Raw genomic sequence first — 26,387 nt, 5'->3', positions numbered from 1 at the left:
TTAACTTTTAGTTAAATATGTGTAGTATTCATTTTGGCTGAAATGTGATTTGCAATATACAGTAACATACACTTGGAAACGGCAAAATGATTAATGGCCAGAAAATGTTTGGTGCACCCAGGAAAATGCTTGGCATACCCATGCGTACGCTACCCTGCAAATGGATGTTTATGCAGATGCCTGTGGCACGGGATGGGCATTCGTGTGCCCGAAGGGCGGCATTAGAAAGCTCGCTAAGCAGCAAATTTTTACTACTTATCGAGCCAACCAGAATCACCCATTAAAATTACAGGACAAAGTACACCTTTCAACCTCTCGTATCACATCAAACCCCAAAAATGTAATCTCTTTGTTATTTGTGTGTAGATGTAATTAGGAACAGGGGTGGATCCCCAGCACCTCAAACAGGAAAGATCCATAGCAGCTCCAACTTAACAGCATTGTGGGCCCTACCAAAGCAATGTACTGGAACCCCTAAGTAAATACTGTAAATCATAACTTCCTATGGTGTCTCTCCACCTGCTATCAACTGCTTACAGCCAGTAAACACATGCTTTGCGATGTGATGCAATCCAGCCCAAAACAGGTGCGATCATCGCACCATGTATAGGCACCTTAAGCCAGTAGAGAATGTTTCCAGGCAGCTCTGATTTTGTGCAATTCACAATCAAAGCAGACAGGCAGCAATCTCTACAAGTCTCACAAGAAACTCCAGAGACACCAGCAAACCCCTGCTTGAAGGCCCATAGAATTGTGGGGCCTCAGGGTAGCTGCCCAGAAAGCCCATGCATTAAGATGGCCCTGATCCATGGTGGGCTGATGTGGCAATGGGGCTGCCTTTGACTGGGAGAGGTTGAAAGACTGGTGGTGTGGGTCTGTCAGAGGGTAGATGTATTTAATGCTTGTGTGGGTGTGTTAGGGGGTGGAAGGTGGAGAGTTGGTGATATGGGCATGTAAAGGGGCATCATTTTGGACGCTTTGTAATGCAGGGCCGTAACTAGGGGGGGCTGGGGGGTCACGCGCACCGGGCGCTGGAGGTGAGGGGCGCTACAGGTGTACACGCTGTAGCGGCATGTTACTTTGACTCCGTCCATCTCCTACTAGCGCGGCTGCAGGAAGCGCTGATGACTTCGAAAAGACTTGCCGGACGCTGATTGGCTGAATTCAGCCAATCAGCATCCGGCAAGTCTTTTTGAAGTGATCAGCGCTTCCCGCCGCAGCGCTAGTAGGAGACGGACGAAGTCAAAGTAAGATGCGGCTACACCATTCTTGCCTCACATGCTGCGGCTTCAACGGAGGAGAGGAGGCTGAGTTAGGAAGCCCGGAGAGCCACACCCAGCTGTCCGCCGCCGCCCCACGTGACCCAGCCCGGACAGCAGCAGCATGGGATGAGGAGGAGAAGGGCAGCAGCCGTGGCGGTGAGAGGACTGTGCGGGGAGGGGGGGTCTCCGGCACCAGGGACAAGGCGTCATTTGGTCCGGTCCCCCCTGTCAGCTGCTAAGCAGCAGGGAATAAACGCTGTGCGCATGCGCACAGCGTCTATTCCCGCAGCCAGGGGGCTGGGGGCATGGCTAGAGGCTCACAGAGCCTCTGGGTCATGCCCCCATAGCGGCAAAATGGGGGCATGGCCTCGCGGGAGAGCCGCGATTATAGGCCACGCCCCCAAATTAGGCCACGCCCCCTCGAAAAATTCCACTCCGGCGCGCAGCAGCATCACTACTAGGGGGGGGGGGCACCAAATGACTGCCTTGCCCCGGGCGCCGGAAACCCTAGTTTCGGCCCTGTGTAATGGCTACTTTACATTTGCAATACACCCATGACACTAGGGAAGGACGCTCTAGTGGAATTAGTAGACAGTCACAGAGACAACTGCAGGAGACACAAAGATGGCTGGAACTGTGTCTTGAATAGAATAAGGCCCCACAACAAAGAGGTTTTTTTTTTTTCGTTGTTCTTTAGCAGTTTTGAGGTTTAAAGGTGCCCATACAAGTATACTGCCGATGCGATGTGTGGTTTGAGATGCGCTCTCCCGCTGCATTTCATCGCATAGTACAAAAAGTATGTGCTACACATACTTTTTGTACTGTCTTTTTATCGCATCGCATGCAATGCGATGCGATGCTATATTAGCACAAAAAGTATGGCAGTATAGGGTCCTGTATGGGCACCTTAAGAAAGGAAAAAACACATATTAAACTGCATTATTTTAGAGTTACAGTTGTCAATTTTTACACAAGGAAAAAACTATACAGGGTTTCAAGCTGTGGGTTGCAAAACTGCAGGTCAAATCACTAGAAAAAAATGTGCTTTGAGTTATCTGGGCTAGCAGAGCGTGCCTAGTGTACAAAAACACTGATACTCCAGAATCCTATGTTGCGCTGATAATGCAACTCACAGCATATAAATGATTTCTTCATATGGGTTTGATATCATTTTTTTAAGTTGGTAATACTATTTTTTTGTGAGTATACTTTTTCTTTACTGGGGTAATGTGTGTTTATTATTTTATTTGTGACAGAGTTGCCCACCTTTTTTTCGGGGGTGGGTGGACTGAATATGCAAATTGTGCCATTTTGGTCCCGCCTCCCCCTTCGAAGACCCACAAATTGCAGGATTTGTATTACTGGGGGGGGGGATGTCTACATCATGTCCCACCCCCAGAAGTGCTGCTGACAGTGAGGCTTTAAAAGTAGGAAAGTATGTAATAGGTGTAGCATTTATACTGAATATTTGTAGCACTACGGGTGTCAGCATATGCTTGTGTACTTTTGCTGATTTTGCTAGTGACAAACAAGCTTTCCCAGTAAATGTATCTTGATTTAGGTGGCACTCTTAAAATACTTTGGCATCCGTGTTATAGGATGACTGCTGTCATCATCTGTACATAGAAGAAAGGGATGGAGCTACTGAGTACCTGGATGGGCGCAGGCAAGGGGTGTTTTGTAAAGCAGCTACCGATGGGACTGAGTGGGTCCCATAAAACAAGGAGGAAAAATAGGGAAAAAGGTAGCGCTAAACCAATGAGGATTTTGTAGATAAAAATAAAATTGTAATGGTACACATACATTTGAAAAAGCTGTCCTTGGATGACAGCGAAACGTGTCAGGAGCTGCTACACTCATCTGCCCCCAACTGCCACTTCACGCATTTGCACTTTATCCTGGGATCCAACCAGCCGCCCTCACCAGTGGACTGTGTCTTGCAATTCCAGCTTTACAAGTGGACTCTTCCTCACGTTCCAACAATAAAGGGATGACACAGCTTATAGGATATCCTAAAAGGATTTAAAGATCACCCACAAGAACCCACCAAAGAACTGCATTGGTAAATATACTCTACCACCTAACATCTATTGGATTGGGGAAACATACAATCCCCTGCCTATTGACTGGTCCTTTGTTTCGCCAACTGGCGGCACAAATAGGAGCGGATCCCCCCCCCCCCTCCCTAAAAGCATTGTAATAAGTGGCCTAGAGGGCAGTGAGCATTGTTTTTAACATTTTTTATTTTTTTTAATGAATCAGGTACTTGTGTACTAGCACAGCGCCCATCGCATCGCAGACCATAAGGTATGCGATGGTATGCGATGCGATGTTACGCGATGTCAGCCGATGTTATACAATTTTAAATTGTATACCATCAAATTCAAATTGTATGGCATTGTATGCCATTCTATCGTATATACAATGGTATGCGATTTAAAATTGTATATGTACCCTAAAGGGTTTTCCAATGTTAAAAGTGGTCCCTATAAATTAATTAAACGTGTTGGGTGCTTTCTGAAAAGCACCCCCAACGGCGAGGGGCGGTGGTACGCGTCCTACGACCTTTTCATACCCCCACTATCCACGTCGGCGTGGAGTCTATTTTATATAGTGTGGCGAGCGCAGCGAGCCACAGAGCCTGAAGCGTGGTGTGGGGACGCGGAATACATGTAAAGTAATACGCGTGCGATCGCCACGCTTCGGGCTCGACGTGGATAGTGGGGGTATGAAAAGGTCATAGGACGCGTACCGCTGCGCTCGCCACGCTTCGGGTTGGTGTTCATAGTGGGGGTGGCGTGGGGGTGCATTTAACATTGTAAGCCCCCATTAGGGGGCTTATAAAACATCGTATAGGGGGCTTATACAATTTAAAATCGCATCGCAGTGCATCGGGTGTATGCCATGCGATGCAATTATATGTCGTGCGACCTAATATCGTGGGCGCCGTGCTAGTACACAAGTACCATGAATCATCTGTACATACTGTATGCTGAATTTTTGTGTTTCCCACACAAAAAAACTATGAATAGTTGAATTAAAAAAAGGATTCTCCCACATTGACACATACAGTACTGTATAAGAAAGGAACCATTAGTATAATCTAAATTCAAATGTGAGTATACCAGAACAAAACCTGATGTTTGAATTCTCTACACAAGTGGTTTCAAACTGTGTACCGTGGCAGCCTTGGGTGCCTCGAGCTACTTGCAGAGGTGCTCTGCAGTGGCGTAACTATAAAATTTGCTTCTCACTGCCTAAATAGTTTCTGCCCCCCCCCCCCCGCTCCCTCTACTCTAATGTCCCATCGGATTCAGGCTTCCTTTTACTTTTTTGTTGACACAGCCAGCACTACCCATTGAAAGGGTGGATGGGCAAGTGGCAGTACCGAGGGAGGGATGGGGGGGGGGGGGGCGGAAGACCACGGAGGGAGGGATGGGCGGGCAGCAGACTACGGAGGAAGGGTGGATGATCAGGCGATGCGCTATGGAGGGAGGATGGGCGGGCAGCACACTAAGGAGGGAGGGAGGATGGGCGGATGGAAGACTACAGAGGGAGGGAGGATGGGCGGGTGGCATGCTACGGAGGGAGGATGTCCTATTTGGCGCTGGTGGCTGTCAATGCCTGTTCCCGAGAGGCGCAGCACTGCTTGTCCAATGTGGCAGCAGTTATTTTCGAGAGGCGCAGCACTGCTTGTCCAATGTGGCTCAATTCTCTGCGCCAAGGCAGATCCCGCTGGCTCTGGCTCCTCCAAGCCACCACGGGGGCTGCCTCAGCATAGCTATGCCACTGGTGCTCTGAGTTGGTAGTCCAGGACTTTTTATCAAATCAATAATGGTCAATGTAATAGGCAAAACCAGTGCTTGTTGGTTCCAGTCATAAAACAGACAAACAGAATGAAATCCTGCCCTTCGCCATATAACAGAGCCTACATATGAACTATGAATTTCTTAATTTTATATTTTCTTCTAAAATAGTCAAGGGCACCATGAAAATAATTCTGATAATCCAGGGCACTGTCATTCAAAAAATTTTGGGAACCACTACCCTACAAAGAATGTCCATCCCAATAGCATCATAAAATGATTTGTCCTTATTTGTCAAATCCATATTAGACAGTGTTCTGAACACAAATTCTCAAACTTTAAATAGCTTGATAATTGTGTCCAAGACAGCTCTCAGGATGACAAATAATATAAAAAATTAATACAATTCACAGTATCAGATAGAAATTGTATTCATAAAATAAAGTTGTTTAAAACAAAATTAAAACATTAAAGTAAACTAAAAGACAAAATTGTCAGTTAGGGCCATATGTATCAAGCTTTAAAAAGTGCTAAAATGGAGAGTGATAAACAAACAGCCAATCAGCTCCTAACTGCCATGTTTCAGGGTGGGGGCCAAATGTCCAAATGTAATAGGCAGTGAGAATCAGAAAGTGATTTCCAGGCTGCATATATGCTGCCCTTCTGTGGGAATAGAATAGGACCAGAGCTTCTATTCCTAAAAGCTAGTGCTGTACAGGTATATCTATTCAACTATTTTATATATATATATATATATATATATAGAGAGAGAGAGAGAGAGAGAGAGAGAGAGGGAGAGAGAGAGAGAGAGAGAGAGAGGGAGAGAGAGAGAGAGAGAGAGAGATAAATTCTCAGAGTCGAGAAGGCAGCACACGGTGGATAAATCAAACTCCGACAGGAAACTTCATGCAACGTTTCGATTTTATTAATTCAAAATCGTCATCAGGCAACTGTGTCATCAGGCAACTCTATGGGCGAAATGTAATAGGGTGCGAAAAATCGCACCAAATCGCACCTTTAAAAATCAAGTTTTTTGCAGCGAAATCGCATATGTAATGAGATGCGAATTTGCGGCAAAAAAGTGCGATATGGTGCGATTTCGAGTGATTTTTAAGTCCTGAAAATGTGCGATTTTCAGTCATGAAAATCGGCACATTATCAGTACTGTGCGGTGTGTGAAAAAAAAAAAACGCGTGCGGTCCCTCCTCCTAAGCATAACCAGCCCCGGGCTCAAAAAGCCGGTGCTGGTATCATAAAATCAGAGGGACAAACAAATAGGGGTTCCCTTGATTTAATGAAACCAGCACCAGGCTCAAGGTCCAGCGCTGGTTCCCAAAATATGGGGGACAAAATGACTAGGGGTCCCCCGTATTTTAAGAACCAGCACCAGACCCAACCAGCCAGCAGGGTAATGCCACAGCCGGGGGACACTTATTATATAAGGTCCCGCGGCCAAAGCATTATCCCCGTGGCTGGTCAGCATGGGCAGGGGTCCTGGGGAAGTGGGGACCCCCCCAATGAAGTGGTCCCCCCCTCCAGGACTTACCAGCCCATGCTGAAAGTCCGGGGCTGTCCCTGATGCCCCTGGGCGGTGGGCATCGGGCTGATGAAAAGTGTAAAAAAAGAATAAAAACTATTGTCTTCTACTATAGAACTATGAGTCCCAGCAAGCCTACCCCGCATGCTGGGACTTGGAGAACCACAAGTTCCAGCATGCGGGGCATTAAAGGGCCCGCTGGCACTTGTAGTTCCACAGTACAAAAAATAGTTAAATAAAACACACTGACACCCTGAAAAATAAAAGTTTAATACATACATAACACACACAAACTGATACTTACCTACCTTGAGCCCGTAGGTCGGTCCCTGGATCCTGGGTCCGGGGTCCGGGGCTCCAGGGCTGAAGAGTCCGGTTCCGGGGCCTTGGTCCTGGTTCCGGGGCCTTGGTCCTGGTTCCGGGGCTGGTCCGGGGTCCGGGGCTCCAGGGCTGAAGAGTCCGGTTCCGGGGCCTTGGTCCTGGTTCCGGGGCTGGTCCGGGGTCCTGGGCTCCAGGGCTGATGTCTCCGGGGTCCAGGATCCGAAGTAGTCCAAAAGGGGTACCTAAGGAAGGAAATCCTACTCACCTGGTCCCCGGCGACGACCTCGGCATCTTCTCCGGCAGACGCACTGCTCCCGGCTAGTACCCGCTCACGGACTGGAGAGGCGCAGAGATGTTTCATCTTCCGCGCCTTTCCTCCGGCTCCTGATTGGCCGCTAGGCGGCCAATGGAATCATTCTGAGGAGCGGCTGGTACCCGCTCAGTCCGTGAGCGGGTACCAGCCGGGAGCAGCGCGTCTGCCGGAGAAGATGCCGAGGTCGTCGCCGGGCCACCACACGCGCTTCCCTCAAGCCACCAAAAGGTCGAGGTGTCACTTGCTCCTGAATGTATACTTGCTCCTGAAGAAGCTGGGTGTTTGACCCAGAGAAACGCGTTGAGCCCCCCAACAACCGGACATTCCTTTCAAACGCATCACTAAAATCGGGCTAAATCCACACTACAGCGGACACCATCGTGTGCATTTGCACCACCCCACCCGGACTCATCATCCGAGGCAGCTACTGGAATTTACATCCATCCTCCAGGTTTACCATCTTTTCCCACCAGAGGAACCTAATTCACCAACTGGACTCTGTTTTTGGGACTGCCATTGGCCACCTGGTCACCTGCTGCTTTTATGGGACTACCATCTGACACGTCCGTGTGGTAATATGCATATTCAATGCCTGTATAACCTACGTTATTGTGATGCACATTGAATGTCCTACTATCTTATTGTAACCCCCCGTTTTATATATTGATTTACCTAACCTTAATGGTACAGCTTTTTTAGCACTTTTTAATAGTAAATACATTTTGTAAAGGATACCGTTCTGCATATTATTTTTATATATTTAATTTTATTCTCTACAGCCAGCGCTGGTACACTTTCTTTTTCCATTTGTATTCACCTTTGAGACCTGACAAGTCCCAGTACCAGCAGCAGATAGTAGCGCACTGATCAAACACCCTTTGAGCTTTACCCAGTTTGCTGCCTTAAGCTTTTCCATGAAGCAGCAAGCCACAGGGGAGCGATACTGGTGCATCGTTACAGTCTGACCCAGAGTAGCTATAAATGGTTAAAATACACCACCAATGAAAAGGTGGGCGGAGTCGGCCAGACTGATAGAAGTAAAAAATTATGCACTATCCATATCTAGTCCATGCAGATTAACACTAATGGGGACATCCATTCTGGTTTTTAAATTTTAAATTGTGTTTTTTACATCTCCTTATCAGGAGTCTTAACTCACTTCGTTTGGTATGGCGAGAAGTGACGCTGTGATCCAGCGTCACATACCCGCCCCTAGAATCACTGGTTGTAATTTGAGTGTTACACTGATCACTGTGATAATGTTGTTTGTTTACATTTTTGTCTCCTAGATACTGTCCAGTTGCCAGGCTGCGGCAGACATCGCACAAGGGTCCGGGACGTCACTTCCGCCGGAAGCACAGAGCCGATACCGGAAGCAGACCAGAGACCCGGTGCAGGCACCGGCGGGCTGGGGGACGGACGGAGGGAGGAGGTAAGAGTTCATTTCACTATAAATATATTGTTTGTACACATGCCTTTTATCCTGAAGAAGGGGTGACCCGACCCCGAAACGTAGATTCGGCAATAAAGTTTCTTCACTTGCTTTCACCAAGTTACAGTCTCCGAGTGCCGCATGTTCTGTCGGTGCAGTATATATATATATATATATATATATATATATACACAGTACATATAGTTGTGTGTCCAGCACTCCACAGGCGAATGAACATATAATTTACTGTTAGCAAAGTAACCTGAGTGCAGCTGACACCTGTTCGGGTTTTTGCTGTTGCAGTGGTGACAGGCAGTCTGTTCACAGCAGGGAATCCGGCACAGGTTTTGTGCTCAGAGTCTGTGATGTCTGAGTGGGGCGTGGCAGCACCTGCTATATAAACCTTCCTCTCAGGCTAGGCAGGTGCTGCAGAATCCTAGTCAGATAGCCAGACAGCCTTGTCCTGTGCCTAGTTAGTTTCTAGCAATTGTATTGTATGTTGATTACAGTAATATAGGTCTTGGAGTTTGCGTCTTTGCACCTTGATCCAGACCTAGCCGTAATCAGGAGTTGTGACTCCTGCTAGGTTGCTGTTACACTCCCTCATTTCCTGTGTTACCTCTCTCACTGTGCAGCACTCACTGGTGTCAGCTTGGTGGCAGCTAGCTGAACCTGTGTGCTGCAGGTGAGCTCAGGTCCTGATATCTTACCCTTTCCCTCAGTGCAGAGCCCATGGGTGTCAGCTTGGTGGCAGATAGCTGAACCCGTGTACTGCAAGCGAAGGGTACGGGTTTAGGATATTTTCCTATGGCCTTCTTCATCTCTGACCTAGGAATCTATAGGCCTCCCTCTGTAGTACCCTGTTGGGACTGGGGTTGCCTATAGCAACAAGTACATTCACGTGTCGAACCATTAACCAAGCTCCACTATAGGTATCTCTCCTGTTACCGGAGAGATACTTATTCTCTTATACTGGGAGATGCTCTATCCATTGGGCTCTCATCCTCCCAGCCCCTACCTGTGCCTGTGAGTTCCCTCAGTATCCTCTCTGTGTATTGTGTGTATGCTCCCAGTCTGTTTTAGTGTAAGTAATTGTTCATTACTGATGTTTGCACTGTTCCTATGTCTCTGTGAGTCTGCCTAGCACTGCCCCTGTGTCTCCGTCCGTGGTCCTCTCCCTGGTATCTAGCTTGTGCACTCCCAGGTGCATTCATACTGCTAAGTGGCATAACATTTACCCGGCGCCTTCCTGTTCTGGCTGGTGGGCCTTGGAAATACAGGTAAGTATAGATGGCAGCACTCACGGTTTTCAAGTGAAAAAGTATATCTCCTTTATTGGTCCGACATGTTTCGGGCAATGCCCATCCTCAGGGATCCCTCTCATGAAAAGGCCCTCTGTTAGGGCGAAATGCGTTAGCGGAAGCCCAGCAAGTGTCTCCTTGGTATCCAGCACACCTGACCTGCACCTCTCAGCACTCACCAAAGTCGCACAGGAGAGAGCATCTCAAACAGACCAGATGCTAACCAGCTGAAGTGAGAAACAGCAAGCGGCAGCGGAGAACTCCAGGGTGAGAGCCGGCAGTTGGCTGCACCGGTGAGAGAGACGCCAGCCACTGCTTATCTAAACAACAGGCTCGGGCAAGGTGGGTTGAGCAGTGACCAGCCAGAACATCCAAGGTCCAGCTCCCCACTCACCCCCACCAACCGGAGGGCACTCCAGCTTTGACCCACTCCAACTTCATTGAGCGCAGAAAAGCGCAGGTGAGCGAAGCGCTAAATTGGCGCATACAAAATCTAATACCCACAACAGGGTCACCATTATAACGGATTGCTGCTATATAATTGGAAAAACACCACTCAGAGACACTAACTGCAGTACTCAAAGTTAAAATATTTGTGGTCACATTTGTATTTGACCATCAAAATTAGCAGGTTGTGGATGCTGGACTGGGAGCACTTTAATTCTTAAAGAGGAATATACGTATTTAATTCCAATATTTCACTATTTTTTATATTTTTTATATTGTCTATGACTGTAGTTAAAGTGATTTCAATATTTGTTGTATTAAATATTTATTTCTTAGGTGGCCACCTGGAATATATTATTTATATCTAAAAAAATATTTTTATAATAAATGTGATATACCATTGAGTAATTCAAAACTATTTGTGTGAGTGTATTCATCCATGGTGCTTATATAAACAGATAAATAGCGCAGTAACTCTATTCTTTTTGGTTCTGTTCTGGCTGGTGGGCCTTGGAAATACAGGTAAGTATAGATGGCAGCACTCACAGTTTTCAAGTGAAAAAGTATAACTCCTTTATTGGTCCGACATGTTTCGGGCAATGCCCGTCCTCAGGGATCCCTGAGGACGGGCATTGCCCGAAACATGTCGGACCAATAAAGGAGTTACACTTTTTCACTTGAAAACCGTGAGTGCCACCAGTGGCGTAGCTTAAAATTTTGCGCCCCCCCAGCCAAAAAAGTCTCTTGCGCCCCCCCACCAGATTTAATTATTAAAAAATGTATATAGCATATATATATATATATATAAAGGAAGCACTTACCCAACCTTGCAGCAGGATAAGAGACAGACCAGCACTCAGTGAATAGGTGAAAAAAATCCGTGTATTAGAGTTGTATCACAGCATGGTAACAATAGGTTATTACAACATCACAGCTGACCCGACAGCTGTTTCAAACTGGATCACACGTCCAGTTCTCATCAGGGGTACTGACAGTTACTAAGGCAGCTACATTTATAGTACAAATAAAGGCGCCAAGTACGCCCAGAATCCAGTACTAGCGCTGTCACTCAGCACCACGGGGTGTGCTGTAGCGTCCAGTTGCTAGGAGACCAAGAGGGGGCGTCTAGCTGCTAAGCGCGTCACAGGGGAATCCCAGTCACGGCTGTGTTGAACTGTCAGTGCGGCTAGATGTATTAATCTCGGCAGATGGTAGCGCTAGCGCTATTGCCGTTCCTCTAGTGAAAGGGGGTGACCATGTTGCTAAAAGAACGGGGGTGGGAACGAGTCCACGGTACATGACTGAAGGGAGCTTTATCAGGGCAGCTGCTGAGACAGAGTTGGAGCCGTCAATTTACACTTATGTGTTGCGGTGTCAGCGTGCGTATTGTATGCTGGCACTATGGAATCAATGTAGGAGCACTGTTTGGAAGTAATGGCCAAGTAGCTGTTAAGTGTTGAAAAAGCTGTATCCTGTGTATTGGCTGTATATATGCACAATTACAGCGCTTTAATTGTGCATATATACAGCCAATACACAGGATACAGCTTTTTCAACACTTAACAGCTACTTGGCCATTACTTCCAAACAGCGCTCCTACATTGATTCCATAGTGCCAGCATACAATACGCACGCTGACACCGCAACACATAAGTGTAAATTGACGGCTCCAACTCTGTCTCAGCAGCTGCCCTGATAAAGCTCCCTTCAGTCATGTACCGTGGACTCGTTCCCACCCCCGTTCTTTTAGCAACATGGTCACCCCCTTTCACTAGAGGAACGGCAATAGCGCTAGCGCTACCATCTGCCGAGATTAATACATCTAGCCGCACTGACAGTTCAACACAGCCGTGACTGGGATTCCCCTGTGACGCGCTTAGCAGCTAGACGCCCCCTCTTGGTCTCCTAGCAACTGGACGCTACAGCACACCCCGTGGTGCTGAGTGACAGCGCTAGTACTGGATTCTGGGCGTACTTGGCGCCTTTATTTGTACTATAAATGTAGCTGCCTTAGTAACTGTCAGTACCCCTGATGAGAACTGGACGTGTGATCCAGTTTGAAACAGCTGTCGGGTCAGCTGTGATGTTGTAATAACCTATTGTTACCATGCTGTGATACAACTCTAATACACGGATTTTTTTCACCTATTCACTGAGTGCTGGTCTGTCTCTTATCCTGCTGCAAGGTTGGGTAAGTGCTTCCTTTATCTACTTAATTGGACCCTGCACCAAAAACGTTACCATATGCTACAGAGTGCCGTTTTGAGAACCCCTTGCTATATATATATATATATATATATATATATAATATATATATATATATATATATATATATATATATATATATAGAACAGGTGAAGGTGCGGCACTCCGGAGCAATACTCAAATAAAGTCAGACGACAAAGGACTGCTTAGACAACGTTTCAGTTGTATTTAACCAACTTTTTTCAAGTGATACATATGTATGACTTGAAAAAAGTTGGTTAAATACAACTGAAACGTTGTCTAAGCAGTCCTTTGTCGTCTGACTTTATTTGAGTATTGCTCCGGAGTGCCGCACCTTCACCTGTTCTATTTCGCTACTTCGTGAGGGCACCGGACCCAGTTACCCACTGGTCATTGGGAGTGCCGGACCTTGGACAATTATATATATATATATATACACATATATTATATAATAGTCACAGCCCTTCCCCCATAGTGCTGCGCTTTATGACACAGATATATCACCCAACAGTGTTAGCCACCCCATAAAATACTGTAGCAAGCACTTTTCTGTGAAACAGGCATTTGGCATGCGTGGTGGGCTACCAATGCCGGCATTTAAACACTGCTGCTACAGTAATTTGCACCCTTCACCAGCTATTAAACCCCCCCCTTCAGCTGCTGCTCCTCCTTCATTTTCTCTCCCCACTCGCGTGGACGCTCCCACCATGCCATGCGTAATTTTGTCCCACCCCTGCCACCAGAGGCGGATCCAGGAAAAAAATACAGGGGGGGGGGTCACCATGATAAGGGGAAGCATGGTTGTGGGGGTGTAGCTAGATGGGGGACTGCTGATGTGGCACCTTACATCTGCTGAGAATATGTAGTGTCCACCTACAGTTGTTAGGATTTAGGCTGCAGGAGGAAAGATTATATTTAGTGGAGGTTAGCGTTTAGGCTGTGGGAGGGTTTTGAGGAAAGATTAGGCTGTGAGGTGGAAGGTCAGGAATTAGGCTGTGAGATGGAAGGTCAGGGATTAGGCTGTGAGATGGAAGGTCAGGGATTAGGCTGTGAGATGGAAGGTCAGGGATTAGGCTGTGAGATGGAAGGTCAGGGATTAGGCTGTGAGATGGAAGGTCCGGGATTAGGCTGTGAGATGGAAGGTCAGGAATTAGGCTGTGAGATGGAAAGTCAGGGATTAGGCTGTGAGATGTTAGGTCAGGGATTAGGCTGTGAGATGGAAGGTCAGGGATTAGGCTGTGAGATGGAAGGTCAGGGATTAGACTGTGAGATGGAAGGTCAGGGATTAGGCTGTGAGGTGGAAGGTCAGGGATTAGGATGTGAGATGGTAGGTCAGGGATTAGGCTGTGAGATGGTAGGTCAGGGATTAGGCTGTGAGATGGTAGGTCAGGGATTAGGCTGCAAGAGGGATGGTCAGGGTTTAGGCTGCGGAAGATCGGGTTTTAGGATATGGGAGGAAAGGTTATGGTTTAGGCTGCGGGAGGAGAGGATAAGGGCTAGGCTACGGAAAGGAAGGTCAGGATTTAAATTGCTGGCTGGAATGTCGGGAATTAGGCTGTGGTAGTGGAGGTTAGGGTTTAGTGTATGGAAGCAAAGGTCATGGATTAGGCTGTGGGAGGGAAGGGAAGGTTTAGGGTTAGGTTGCATGAGGGGAGGGAGGTTAGCTTTAGGGTGCAGGAGGGAAGGTCAGGGTTCAAGCTATGGGAGGAGAGGGTTGGCTGTGGGAGGGGAGGAAGGTTAGGGTTAGGCTGTGGGCGAGGGGGGGTAGATTTATCTGCACAGCCAGCACTCCCTCTATCCCCTGAGGCACAGCATGTCTTATATACAAAGTCCCAGACACTGCTATACAGCAAGGCAGGTTCCTTTTTAATCATATCCAGGATTCATCACAGTCACGTTCAATCCCTCCCTCTTGCAGCCACACAACTGTCCCTGTGCCCGCTCACCTCACTGTGTGGGATCCTGCTGCCGCGCTGGGAGAGATGCTGGAAGAAAGGAGAAGGATGCACCTTGCAGAGCGGGAGGAGGCGGAGCTTCTCAGCTTCCAGCGATGCTGCTGCAGCTGCTCTGTATTTGGCAGCTGCAGCAATGACTTGGTGCCACGGTTGCCACCCCCCCTTAAATTTGCCCCTGCCCGCCGCAAAATGGGCAGATGTAGTGTCTATATGGCGCCGCTGGACGCTACTCCCGCACGTCAGTCAGAGGATTTGAGGAAGCAGGGACTCAGGGAGGCGTCGCGCTCCCTGCTGTTGATCTGCCTGTGTGACAGCGGCGCCAGGTATCAGCGGCGGATGTGAAGTACAGAGAGCACGTCGCGTGCTCTCTGTACTTCACATCCGCCGCTGATACCTGGCGCCGCTGTCCCACAGGCAGCGGATCAACACTGACACGCAGCTGCAGCATTATACTCTCATGGGCAGGCAGGGTATTTTAAAGGCGCCCCGCAGACCCTGGCTCCCCCAAGCCACCGCGGGGGCTGCCTCAGCATAGTTACGCCTCAGCATAGTGCCACCATCTATACTTATATATATATATATATATAAACATACAGTATATAAGCACACATTGTCCGCAGGTCCAACAGAATCTGGTAAATTGGATAAGCACTGCGGTGAGGGTGGAGGCCAAATCAGAGAGGTGCTTCCCTTCCCTGGCTATCTGTTGCTGAATCCCCAGCCGCCTGGCACCTACTGATTAATGAAGAAGCCTCCAGAGCCAGGATAAGCAGGGGAGGAGTGGAGGAGTGCCTCAGAGGCTCAGAGTCTCTGTCCACGTACAGACAGAGCCCCTCCAAAAATGGCCACACCACAGAGAAGAGAGATGCTTAAGGACCTCCTGCACCTCTGTCAGGGTGCCTAGCACTACTCAGCAGTGCAGATTCCAGGTGCACTGGCATGCTGTATGCCTGCATCCCCAGGCAATACAACTCCCACTGGCAATGAGCATGTAACTCCCCCTGGCAACAAGTATGTAACCCGCCATGGCAACAAGCATGTAATGTCTCCCCCCTCCCCCATGGCAGCAATTATGATGTCCTTGGAAAGGAGCATGTAACCCCTGGCAAGAAGCAATAATCCTCATCATCGAGCAAGAAACCCCTGGCAACAAGCATGTAGGTAAGCAGAACTTATGTGGCATAATATGTCATAGGCATTACAGTGTGTGGCATAGTGTGTAATGGACATTACAGTGTGTGTGGTATAATATGTAATGGGCAATATGGTGTGTGGCATAATATGTCATGGGCATTATGGTGTGTGTGGCATAATGTCTAATATATACCATTGTGTGGTATAATGTGTAACAAACATTACGGTATGCAGCATAATGTGTAATGGGCATTACGGTGTGTGACAATGTGTAATCGGCATTACTGTGTGTGGGATAAAGTAATAGGCATTACAGTGTGTGACAATGTGTAATGGGCATTGCGGTTTGCTTAATCCTGGTGCTGTGTTTCTATAGAGGTTCCACCTGGTGCATGGTGTTTAAGGGGCTATACCTAATGCAGTGTGCATAAGGAGCTCTAGCTGGCACAATTTGTTTAAGTAGCACTAATGTGCTGCTGAGCTATATAATGTACTCATGTGTAGTTGTGTGGGCAGCACCGACTCACTACACCCACCCCGCATCTTTCAGCCTCAATGACATCGGCCTTCCGAGAAACGTCCCCATGAATATAAATGCCAATCCGCCCCTGCTATCACCTACTGCCATGTTATATTTTTGCACCTGAGCTTAAAACCCACAAGCTCCACCATTGAATGCACATGTGCAACCTAGGATCACACATATGTGGAATCTCTGCACATGCCGAAACTGAAGTCAGTCCACATTTACATACATGCATAGGGGATGTAAAGTATTTCAGAAAAGAGGGTTTTCTTCAAGACATAACAGATTCTCTGAAATACTACTGTCCCGACAGCAGGTACATTAGAAAAAAAAGAGGAATTCATTGTCCAAAGATACATATTAAGCCAAACTAAAAGAGTCATTATTGATAGATAATTACCAGTACATAATATACCTCAGGGTTCCCTACCTGATCCCCTCCTTGTCTCCTGACATTCTCACAGAAAAGCATTCTAGTTTGCATATAGGTAAATTATTGTGCATTTCAGATACTGTGATGGTTGAAGCTTGCATTCAATGAATATAAATGTCAGGGCCGGCGCCACCACTAGGCAGCATTAGGCAATTGCCTAGGGCACTGGCCACTAGAGGGCGGCATGAAGTGAGGTAATCCTCACCAGCACGCTGCCCTGACTCACCAATGTAGTGGAACTGGTGCAGGTGAGCAGCAGGTCTGGCTGCAGAACCAACCCCCACCCCCCCCTCCAGGTGAGCGGCTCCCTCCCCCACACATCTTGCCTGGGGCGGTGAAAGGGCTTACACCGGCACTGATAAATGTACCTCTGAATATGGTCTGCATAAGACTCTTTTCTTTTCAAGGTATATCAGGGTTGCCTACCTGACCCTCTCCTTCAGGGAGAAAATGCTCTTTTCCTGGACTTCCCTGATAATGTATGATTGCCATTACCTGTGGTGAAACACCTTTCTTCTCAATTATCTAGTTAACCACAGGTGATGGTAATCAAACATTACTAGGGAAGTCCAGAAACAGATAATTTTCTCCCTAAGGGAGAGGATCAGGTAGGCAACCCTGATATACCTTGACAAGAAAAAACAAGAAAGACCATGACAAGAAAAGTCGTATAGGCAGTCTGCACAGATCAGTCAGATCCGTGCAGGCTGCAGTGTGTAAAAAAAAGAAATATAAATTAATTAATTTAAAAAATGGCGTGGGGTCCCCCCCACAGCTGTAACCAGCACTAGGCTCAAAGAGCCAGGCCTGGTTTTAAAAAATCAGGAAACAATTTGCATAGGGCTCCGCTGATTTTTTAAAACCAGCCCCAGGTGGTTCCCAAAATATGGGGATCAGACTGATCCGTGCAGGCTAAAGCCGTATCTGGCCAGCAATTATCAGCCGTTTACCGATAATTAGCGGCCATATTTTAATATTCAGATTCCTATTAGTATTCTATCAATGGCATATCCATTGGTATTTGTAAATAGAAGTATGATTGTGTCATCAATACGAATACGAATTGCCGTGTTTTCGGGTTAGTAAATCCCAAAAATACGAATGTGTAAAAAATAGGTTTATTTCTGGATATGAATACACCTATTTTTTACGAATTTCCTTTAGTAAATTTCCCCCTTAGTTTCTTACTGTACATTGATATTTGCATTTCATTCAGTGTTGAGCAAGGATACAAATTGTTTGCAGACATGTTGCTTGTCCTTTTACAGTATGAAATGCCTACAACTTAATGTAAAATAACACAACTTGTCTGTAACATCGACTTTACCACCAGGACCCTATACATTAAAGCCATCCAAACTAATAACATTTTGAGAATTTAAAAAAATAAAGTCAAGCACAATAGGATGCTAATGAGCAATAATTACTATAGCCTGTTCATTAATCTCAAATTATGATGCAATGAAAGAATAATCCTAACAAACATAATCAATTAACCATTTTGGGGTATATTGCATATTTTGAAGCAACCCTAGCCAAGTTCCTATGAAAATACAAAAATATCTTTGAAAAAGCTTTTTTGAGATTTTATATTTGATATGTTTGCCAGCCTAACGGTTGCTTCCGTTTACCCCTTTGCTTTCCTTCCAATATTCTATAAAGTAGGTACAGTTGTAGCCAGCCTCATCTAGCCTCCGCCATGTCGCAGGTACGACATGCGTGGGGTAACACCCGTACTTGCTGCCACCTGTGACTCTTTGAAAGTGCATTAAACGGCAGACCAGCGCATCACAATATTCCAAGTCGCGGGTAGCGACTTGCTGTTACAAACAGGCACTAGAGGCCACATCACAGCCACCGCGAGCATTGCTTCATCTCTACAACTGCGTAGCATAATTTATATACAGATAGAGTCGCTGCCATCGTTGGCTGGCGCTTGCCAGATCCCTTTCACTGGCGAGTGGAGGCGATAGAGCCTGGGACGCGCACGTGCGTCCCAGTATCACGGCGGCTGGGCAGCGTCTCCCTGCCCGTCTCTGTTTCAGGGAGATGCTGCCCAGTTCAGTGGGGGTTGGGGCTGCGAGGGGGACCAGCGGCGGCGGGGGGAAGCAGCGGGGACCGCCGCCAAGCTCCATTGGCACGGGGCTCGCGAGTGTCTCGTGCACGCGCATCCCTGGCGGGGGATGGCGGTAGAATCGTCATCCCCTGCAAAGATAAGCCCAGCTATGTATGTGGAACTACTGTGTGTTATAATGTTTATAAGAGGCACTACTGTTTGGCATAATGTGAATAAGGTGTGGTTTCTGGTGTGTGCAATATGGAGCCTATTTGGTGAAAGACTCCTTAGTGGTACCACAGGCTGCAGCTGCAGAGGTGTGCACATTTTAAACCGATTTGTTTGTTTCACAGATAATGTGAATAAGGGACTCAACTGTCCCTTATTCATAATGTCCCTTATTCATAATGTGAATAATGGGCACTAAACTATGATGTAACGTTAATAAGGGGCACTACTTTGTAGGGTTGGGTGCAAAATGCCAGCAGCCAGGATCCCAATTGATAGGATACCAACAGTGGAATACCGATGTTTATAATGCCAATGGTATTCATTCCCAACCATGGGCCCAATTCAGGTCTGATCGCACTGCACACATTTACACAGCCAGGGTTCAGTTTAGATGCCGCCCCACTAGTGTGAAATCCCGCAATGCAGATTCATTTGATTAATGTGGGAATGGACTCGCAAGGTTAATAATCTTTACACTGGGCACAAGTCATAGTAGGCAACGGCAAGTAAGAGACTTAGGGCGGGATGTATTAATATACATCGCCACTTGGCCACCGAGATGCCAGCGCATATGTACTAACATATGCGGCTGGCATCGCGGTGCGGTGACGGATACCACGATATCTGTAATGTGGTGTTTGGGGGTCTCCGTCACCTCCTGGGCTCTGTGGCATCCCTGGCATCTCCTCATCCCCACTGCAGCCAGAAGGACATCCCCGGCTGCAACATGTTGCTGGGGGAGGAAGAGCAGCACGGAGGACAGGGAAGTGGACGGTGGGCAGCGAGCGGCGATAGAAGCCCAAAGGCTTCTATAGCGTATCGCCACCCAAAGGTGGCGATACCCTGCCCACCGAAGACGATGCGGCCGGGTTTTAGTCAATTTGAAAATGCGGTAAAATGGGGGGTTTACCACATTTTCCTCAAAGTACATGCCACCCTTTCCCGGTGGTGCAATGGAAAAAGGCATATCTGGCCTGGATCTGATGTCACACACCTTCCCCTAAAATGCTCAGGCATGCCTAGCATTTTCCCAGACACTCCAAGCATTTTTTTGTGGCACACCTGTGTTTTTCTTAGCACTCCCACTAAATAGCAGGGTTAACCTTGTGAATGTGCATATAATTATTTACAGGATTTAATCATAGGACATGTGTACTGCAAACCATACATATGTGCATCGATAATCACCCGCCTTGCGAATTTGCAACCACAAATTTGCCCTTCTGCAGCCTAACCCTAACCATCTCCCTAACTCTAACCCTAGGATCATTGCACAGAAAACTTTTACTCCATACCAGAGAAACACATTTACATGTTTACAGCTAACCAGACTGTAGGAAGATTTCATACAGTAGCTTCAAACATTGACTAATTCATTTCACCACAGTGTCCAATCAACTAATCAAATACAGTAAAGAGGCTGAACTCTTTTAACTTCTCCAACCAGGAATCTCAGAAACTCCTACATCCATGTGGATGCAATATTCCTTAATGGCCAGAACAAACATTCTGGGGTTTTTTTTTTTTTTGCTAAATTTTTATACACGGAAAAACAGGTAATTTCCACAATATGCCAACGAAATATATTATGATTTACATACAGTACACATACTGAACACCATCAATTGAATAAAATGCTGATATGTTTTAATGCCTATTATTATACTGTCACTAAAACATTTTGAAACCACACAATAACTTTATTCATCAGTGCTTTCTGCTACTATGGTTATATGATAAGTATCATCATTTTCTGGAGAAATAATGCTTCTATTTTCTATCGTACCATAAAATCAGCATTTATTGACATAGCAAAGCATTCCCTTCTACTTTCTATCTGAATACAAAGCCAACATTGGCATTTCATTCGGAAATCTATTACATTAATCATATAGACATATAGGCCTTTATTCTGATCGGTGCGGCCCGATCAGAATATGCGGCCGCGACCGTGCAGGCGAATCCCCGCCTTCCATACGGATCGCCACCTGCCGTCCGTACGCGGATATGTGGCGATCCGCATGAAATTGGACGGGGATACGCCTCCTCCATGGTGGGAGCAGCCCCTGCATTTGATGGTCGCCGAACATCGAATGCAGGGCCGCACGCTCCACCAGGTCCCGCAACACAAGACCACACGGACACTTGTCCGTGTGAAATCTTGTATGGGGGCGGGCAGCTGACATCCGGCGATGTCAGATGCCCGCCCCGTACCCACGCGTCACGGCCTCATTACCATGCATACGCCCCGCGTTTGCATGGGAACGCCCATGAAACGCGGGGCGTATGCATAGGGTAATGAGGATAAGTAGCCCCTCACGCCCCTCTACGCCCCCTGTGCGGCGTATAGAGAATCCTTGCGGCGAAATCGCCTGCACATGCGCAGAGTGACCTCTGCACATGCGCAGAGGATAAACATCGGCGGCCCGTACGCAAGCGGGAATATCCGCATCGATCAGAATAAGGGCCATAGACATTCATACAGGTTTCTATATAAGAGAGGTGCATTGATTTCGCGAAACTGAATGACTTTCTTGACAAAGCAATACAATGGCGAAATACATCTTGGACAAGGGTGCATCATCTAGTGATGGGGTGCACCCAGCTAATCCACTTATGGGAGACAATACTGGTACTTTAAAGGAGAGAAAAGTAAACTCTTTTTGTTGGGGCACTCTTGTATCATTAAAGCTTAACTTTTAATTATTAAAAGTAGGACTCAAAACAACCCACAAACATGTAACAATAAGAGTGTACAAACTGGGCAGTATTCAATGCTCTTTTGCATTAAAAACTGGTTGCACAATCGGGGACAGAGAGTGGTGATGAATGGCATACATTCCAGCTGGGGTAAGGTCCAAAGTGGAGTCCCGCAAGGTTCAATATTGGGACCCACCTTGTTTTATATATTCACTAATGATATTGGAATAGTGTCATAGTGAGTAAAATTGCAATATTTGTGGAGGACACGAAATTGAATAAGGAAATTAACTCAGTAAAGGATGTGGAAACACTACAAAGTCACTTAAATAAATTGGAAAGGTGGGCAGAAAGGTGGAAAATGCAGTTTAACGTTGAAAATGTAACCCCTTCCCGACATTTGACGTATATATACGTCATGGCCGGGATGTACTTCCCGACACATGACGTATATATACGTCATGACTTTAAACTGTCACCGCGTCTAGGGACGCGGTGACAGAGGGACGATGTCTGCTGTCCCTGACAGCAGACATGTCCCAGCATGCCCAGGGGGGGCGGCGATGCCTTCCCCCCGTCTGCGATCGCTGCGATTGGCTGTTCAATGTGAACAGCCAATCGCAGCGTTTTCCTGTGTTACCGGCGAATCAGACGCTCGGTAACACAGGGATCAATCACCGCCAGGTGTGAGGGGGCGTGAGGGGGTCACCGGTGATGACCACACCTCACCCCACCTCACCCCACCTGCCCCCAAGGCTGTGATTGGTCCGTCGGACCGACGGACCAATCACAGCCATGGCGCGTGATTTAAACTAACGGTGACTGCGCTGCAGACGCCATTCCGGTCTGGAATTGCGTGCAGAGCGGTCACCGTGCCAATCTGTCATGATACTGACCTGATCCTTGCCTGATACTTACCTGATCACCGCTGGTAGCGTGCTGCCAGCAGCTGGATGCTTCCTGGATCTTGTGACTTCCTGTGTGCTGCTGCTGCAGTGTCATAGAGTGACAGATAGTGAGAGATAGTGAGAGATAGTGACAGAGAGTGATAGAGAGTGCTATATTTTGTGTCTGCTGCCCCCCCTTTTGTGCTGATCAGTATATCTGTGCTGATCAGCAACTTTTTGGGGGTGCAGGGTTTTTTTTTTTTATATATATACCTGTCAGTTGCACCAAAGGTTGTGCTGCCTGTGCAACTGACTGCTGCCCCCCCTTTTGTGCTGATCAGTATAAATTAACTGATCAGCAACTTTTTGGGGGTGCAGGTTTTTTTTTTTTATATATATACCCTGTCAGGTTGCACCCACAGTTGTGTGCCTGCTGCCCCTCACTGCTAATCAGTGTTGCATCACTGCATCACTGATCTGCAGTTTTTTTTTTTGGAGAGTGCAGTGGGGTTTTGTTTTTACACCCACGTTGCTTTTGTGGGTGTCCTGTGGCCGCTGAGCGCTGATCAGTGACGTACATCACTGAACAGCATTTTTGGCACAGGGTTGATATAATTTTTTTTCTGCAGTTTTTTTAAATTGTTTTTTTTTTGGAGAGTGCTGTGGTTTATTTTTTTTAAATTGTTTTTACACCCACGTTGCTTTTGTGGGTGTCCTGTGGCCGCTGAGCGCTGATCAGTGATGTACATCACTGAACAGCATTTTTGGCACAGGGTTGATATAATTTTTTTTCTGCAGTTTTTTTAAATTGTTTTTTTTTTGGAGAGTGCTGTGGTTTATTTTTTTTTTATTGTTTTTACACCCACGTTGCTTTTGTGGGTGTCCTGTGGCCACTGAGCGCTGATCAGTGACGTACATCACTGAACAGCATTTTTGGCACAGGGTTGATATAAATTTTTTTCTGCAGTTTTTTTAAATTGTTTTTTTTTTTTGGAGAGTGCTGTGGTTTATTTTTTTTAAATTGTTTTTACACCCACGTTGCTTTTTTGGGTGTCCTGTGGCCGCTGAGCGCTGATCAGTGACGTACATCACTGATCAGCATTTTCGGCACAGGGTTGATCTAATTTTTTTTTTTTTTATTGGGTTCAAATTCCTGTATAAATTATTTTTTTTTTCTGCACTACATACACACTACACACTACATACCCCCCGTGTTGAAATAAAGTTTGTACCCCCCCTACACTATACACGTGTTGAAACATTACACTTACAGAAACACAAAAATAAAAATGGCATCCCAAATGTCATCCCAAATGCCATCCCAGTCATCCAGAAGAATGTATTCAGCGGAGGAGGCATATGCCATGCTTGCCTCTGACTCTGACACAGCCAGTGATGCAAGCGGGGAATTTGAAGGATTAGTCTTAACCTCCTCTTCCTCCTCTAGTGATGAGGGACCCCCTCAAAGACGCCCCCGTAGAGCAGCTGAGACCCCCCCCCCAATGATTGATCTCGTATGGACCCCACCACCAGACAATTTTTAGCCCCAGGTTCCTGAGTTTTTGGCCATCCCAGGAATCCAATTTGATTCAACAGGTCTCAGAGAAATTGACTTTTTCAAATTATTTTTCTCTGATGATTTTATAAATTTAATGGTGGACCAAAGTAATTTATATGCCCAGCAGTTTATTGCTCAAAACCCCACGTCATCATTTGCTAGGTGGACCCCTGTAGATGCAGTAGAGATGATGACGTTTTGGGGTCTGGTGTTACATATGGGCATAGTAAAAAAGCCAGAAATTAGGCAATATTGGAGTACAGATGTTCTGTACAGCACCCCACTTTACCGTATGGCCATGGCTCGGACTCGTTTTGAGACAATCCTTAAATTTTTACATTACACCGATAATGCACAGTGCCCACCCAGAGATGATCCCACCTTTGACCGGCTATTCAAAGTCAGGCCGGTCATTGATCATTTCAGTGCCAAATTTGCAGAGATGTACATCCCTGAAAAATTTATTTGTATCGACGAGTCCCTTATACATTTTAAAGGAAGGGTTAAATTCCGCCAGTACCTTCCCAGTAAGAGGGCAAGGTATGGCATAAAAATGTATAAACTGTGTGAAAGCACCTCAGGGTACACCCACAGGTTTAGGGTATATGAAGGGAAGGATTCAAGAATTGAACCGCCAGAATGCAACCCCCCCTCGTAGGTGTTAGTGGAAAAATTGTCTGGGATTTAGTGCACCCCTTCCTGGATAAAGGTTATCACCTCTATGTGGATAACTTTTACACTAGCATCCCCCTGTTTAAGGCCCTTGGTTCAAGAGGTACAGCAGCTTGCGGTACTGTGCGCAAGAACCAAAGAGGCCTCCCAAAAACGCACATTGCCCAAGTACTGAGAAGGGGTGAAAGCAGGGCACAATCCACCGAAAATATGTTGTTGGTCAAATATAAGGACAAGAGGGATGTCCTTATACTGACAACAATTCATGGAGACAGTACCACCTCCGTCCCTGTACGAGGTACCAGTACCCACACCTCAAAACCTAATTGTATCCTAGATTACAATAAGTACATGGGCGGAGTGGATCTTTCAGATCAGGTACTGAAGCCGTACAGTGCCCTGCGGAAAACAAAAATCTGGTACAAGAAGCTGTATATCATCCAGATGGCACTGTATAACGCTTACGTGCTATTCCGTTCTACCAGCCAGAGGGGGACATTTATGCACTTTCAAGAGGAAGTCATAAAGGGCCTAATATTTGGGAACCAGCAGGCAGAGGGCCCCAGTACTTCTAGTACTGGCCCCCGTATTGTACCAGGGCAGCATTTTCCTAACGAAATCCCCTCCACTGCAAAAAAGGGCAGGACACAAAAAAGGTGCAAAGTTTGCTATAAAAAGGGAATAAGAAAGGATACTATTTTCCACTGTGAAACTAGCCCCGACAAACCCGGCCTATGTATAAAGGAGTGTTTTAAAATATACCACTCATCTATGGATTATTAGGTTCATCATTTCACCGTGCTTCGGGGGTCTTGCTAATGCCACATAGCACCCACCATTCATTCCACCAGAATCTGAGCTACAAAATCCAAAAATCACTCCTTCCCTTCTGAGTCCTGCCATGCACCCAACTGGTATTTTTTGGTCACATATGAGGCATTGCCATACTCGGGAGAAATTGGGGCACAGATTTTGGGGGGCTTTTTCTCCTTCATACCTTATGAAAATGAAAAATTTTGAGCCAGAACTGCATTTTTGTGTAAAACATTTAATTTTTCATTTGCACAGCCCAGTTGTATCAAAATTGGTGAAACCCCTGGGGGTTTGAAATGTACACTATACCCTTAGTTGAATTCCCTGAGGGGTGTAGTTTGCAAAATGGGGTCACTTGTGGGGGGGTTCCACTGTATTGGTGCTTCGGGGGTCTTGCTAATGCGACATACTGTAGCACCCACCAACATTCCACCAGAATCTGTGCTGCAAAATCCAAATATCACTCCTTCCCTTCTAAATCCTGCCATTTTTTGGTCACACATGAGGCATTGCCGTACTCGGGAGAAATTGGGGCACAGATTTTGGGGTGCTTTGTCTCCTTCATTCCTTGTGAAAATGAAAAATTTTGAGCCAGAACTGCATTTTTGTGTAAAAAATTTAATTTTTCATTTGCACAGCCCAGTTGTATCAAAATTGGTGAAACCCCTGGGGGTTTGAAATGTACACTATACCCCTAGTTGAATTCCCTGAGGGGTGTAGTTTGCAAAATGGGGTCACTTGTGGGGGGGTTCCACTGTATTGGTGCTTCGGGGGTCT

The 26,387-nt window shown here is 46.6% G+C and overlaps 1 protein-coding gene across 1 annotated transcript in view; it reads right to left on the bottom strand.

Moving 5' to 3' along the window:
- Positions 1 to 26,387, bottom strand: part of LOC146068713 (protein unc-13 homolog A-like) — a 334,746-nt gene that overhangs the window by 282,471 nt on the left and 25,888 nt on the right. The gene's annotated exons all lie outside the window — the stretch shown is intronic.

Source organism: Crinia signifera, chromosome 1, assembly GCF_055691185.1.
Source record: "Crinia signifera chromosome 1, ASM5569118v1, whole genome shotgun sequence".
Classification (NCBI taxonomy): Eukaryota; Metazoa; Chordata; class Amphibia; order Anura; family Myobatrachidae; genus Crinia; species Crinia signifera.
The sequence above is the reverse complement of the archived record's forward strand: the minus strand, read 5'-3'. Positions and strand labels throughout refer to the sequence as shown.